The sequence below is a fragment of the Triticum dicoccoides genome, chromosome 4A (genome assembly GCF_002162155.2).
Source record: "Triticum dicoccoides isolate Atlit2015 ecotype Zavitan chromosome 4A, WEW_v2.0, whole genome shotgun sequence".
Lineage (NCBI taxonomy): Eukaryota > Viridiplantae > Streptophyta > Magnoliopsida > Poales > Poaceae > Triticum > Triticum dicoccoides.
Window position 1 is genome coordinate 525,247,596 of NC_041386.1, and position 3,365 is coordinate 525,250,960.

The following is a 3,365-nucleotide window of genomic DNA, read 5'->3' on the forward strand; positions in this document are numbered from 1 at the left end:
GAAGTGGCCTTTTGTTTTGTTTCGCTAACGGAGCTCACGAGATTTTCTACTTTAAGTTTTGTGTTGTGAAGTTTTCAAGTTTTGGGTAAAGATTTGATGGATTATGGAACAAGGAGTGGCAAGAGCCTAAGCTTGGGGATGCCCATGGCACCCCCAAGATAATATAAGGACACCTAAAATCCAAAGCTTGGGGATGCCCCGGGAGGCATCCCCTCTTTCGTCTACTTCTATTGGTAACTTTACATGGAGCTATATTTTTATTCACCACATGATATGTGTTTTGCTTGGTGCGTCTTGTATGATTTGATTCTTTGCTTTTTAGTTTACCACAATCATATTTTCTATACACACATTTTGAGAGAGACACACATGATTCGGAGATTATTAGAATACTCTATGTTCTTCACTTATATCTTTTGAGTTATATAGTTTTGCTCTAGTACTTCACTTATATCTTTTAGAGCACGATGGTGGATTTGTTTTATAGAAACTATTGATCTCTCATGCTTCAATTAGATTATTTTGAGAGTCTTAAATAGCATGGTAATTTGCTTAAATAATCCTAATATGCTAGGTATGCAAGATTAATAATAAAATTCTCTTATGAGTGTGTTGAATACTAAGAGAAGTTTGATGCTTGATGATTGTTTTGAGACATGGAGGTAGTGATATTAAAGTTGTGCTAGTTGAGTAGTTGTGAAGTTGAGAAATACTTGTGTTGAAGTTTGCAAGTCCCGTAGCATGCACGTATGGTAAACTTTATGTAACAAATTTGAAACATGAGGTGTTCTTTTGATTGTCCTCCTTATGAGTGGCGGTCGGGGACGAGCAATGGTCTTTTCCTACCAATCTATCCCCCTAGGAGCATGCGTGTAGTGCTTGGTTTTTGATGACTTGTAGATTTTTGCAATAAGTATGTGAGTTCTTTATGACTAATGGTGAGTCTGTGGATTATATGCACTCTCACCTTTCCATCATTGCTAGCCTCTTCGGTACTGTGCATTGCCCTTTCTTACATTGAGAGTTGGTGCAAACTTCGCCGGTGCATCCAAACCCCGTGATATGATACGCTCATTCACACATAACCCTCCTTATATCTTCCTCAAAACAGCCACCATACCTACCTATTATGGCATTTCCATAGCCATTCCGAGATATATTGCCATGCAACTTTCCACCATTCCATTTATCATGACATGTTCATCATTGTCATATTGCTTTGCATGATCATGTAGTTGACATAGTTTTTGTGGCAAAGCCACCGTTCATAATTCTTTCATACATGTCACTCTTGGTTCATTGCATATCCCGGTACACCGCCAGAGGAATTCAGGTAGAGTCATACTTTGTTCTAGTATCGAGTTGTAATCTTTGAGTTGTAAATAAATAGAAGTGTGATGATCATCATTAATAGAGCATTGTCCCAAAAAATAGAAAGGCCAAATAAAAAAAGGAAAAGTCCAAATAAAAAAATATAAAAGGGACAATGCTACTATCCTTTTTTCCACACTTGTGCTTCAAAGTAGCACCATAATCTTCATGATAGAGAGTCTCTTGTTTTGTCACTTTCATATACTAGTGGGAATTTTTTATTATAGAACTTGGCTTGTATATTCCAACAATGGGCCTCCTCAAGTGCCCTAGGTCTTCGTGAGCAAGCAAGTTGGATGCACGCCCACTAGTTTCTTTTGTTGAGCTTTCATACATTTATAGCTCTAGTGCATCCGTTGCATGGCAATCCCTACTCCTTGCATTAACATCAATCGATGAGCATCTCCATAGCTTATTGATTAGCCTCGTTGATGTGAGACTTTCTTCTTTTTTCTTCTCCACATAACCCCCATCATTATACTCTATTCCACCCATAGTGCTATATCCATGGCTCACCACTACAAAAAAAATACACTTCCGTGATGATACGTGTTTGTCACAGTAGGTCGCTTTTTTTGTCATGCAAGTACATCCATGACAAATTTATGACAGAATCAAGATAGTCATACATGTGCTGTCGTAGAAGTGTTCCATGACATTACCAAAATTATCATCACGGAAGTGTCCACTTCCATGACGATAAATCGCGCGTCACAGATGTGCTTTCGTCAAGGGTGACCTACACATGGCATCCACCGTAACGGAACGCCGTTAAGCTATCAGGTCGGGTTTTGGATCCGATAACCCATTAACAGCCTCGACCAATGGGGATTTTCCACGTGTAAAATCATCATTGGCTAGAGGAAACACGTGTCGGCTCATCGTTGGGACAAATGTCAACCACTCATTGGACGGAAGGTGCCTATGATACGTCGACACGCGGCACGGCCCAACAAAGGCCCATTCCTGTGAAAAGGCTGGCCCATTTGACTTGGTCAAAAGCTGGCAGGCCGGCCCATGGAAAGCATGTTAACGGCCTGTTCGAATATAGCCCATTTACAGCCCGCTAACCGAAGGCCCGTTACGCCCTATCCGAATTAGGCCCAGTGGCGTCATCTGGGCCATCCAATATGATTCCAGCCCGTTTTCACTTCTGGCCCATGTATGGCCCATGACGTCTTTCGACCCATATGAGGCCCTATGTAACTCTTGGCCTACTAACGGCCCGTGGTGAAACTGGCCCGTAATGAACAGTGTATCACTTTACACCCATTAACGGCCCGTGGTGAAACTGGCCCGTAATGAACAGTGTATCACTTTATACCCATTAACGGCCCGTTATTCCGTTGGGTCGTTTCCATCCCATGTTATCTTTCGGCCTTCTTAGAGCCCATTTATTCTTGGGCTCATTTCCAGCATTCGTTTACTTACGGCCCGTTACTGTCATTTTATGCTTGTGGGCCAAATTCAGCTCGTGGTTACAGTCGGCCTGTTTGTGGTCCGTTAATATGTTAGGTCGTTTTCATAGCGTCATCAAATACGTCCTATTAACGATGGCCCGTTATGGTCGGCCCATGAACGGACGATTCCAACTCTAGCCCGTTTACGGCCATAATGCGGCCTGTTATTGGCCCATGTTTGGCCACCGATCATACTGCCTGTATAAGGCCCATTGATGATACGGCCCATAGAAGGCCCACTGTTTCTACGGCCCGTAGAAGGCCCACTGTTTCTATGGCCCGTAGGAGGCCCAGTGTCACTATAGTAAATATTAGTCCATTGTTAATGTGGCCTAGTTTTTAAAAATAGGTTATTGCAACCACTAGCAAACCGCGGAAAAAGAACTGCAATGACTAGAAGCAAACAAATAAACAAGACAACAAGGAAATAAATAAGCAAGCAACTTACGCTAGGCTATCACACATATTACATCCACTGGGCATCAAAGTTCGCCACTAGTGCAAATAAACGCGCCGACAAAAGAATATACAAAA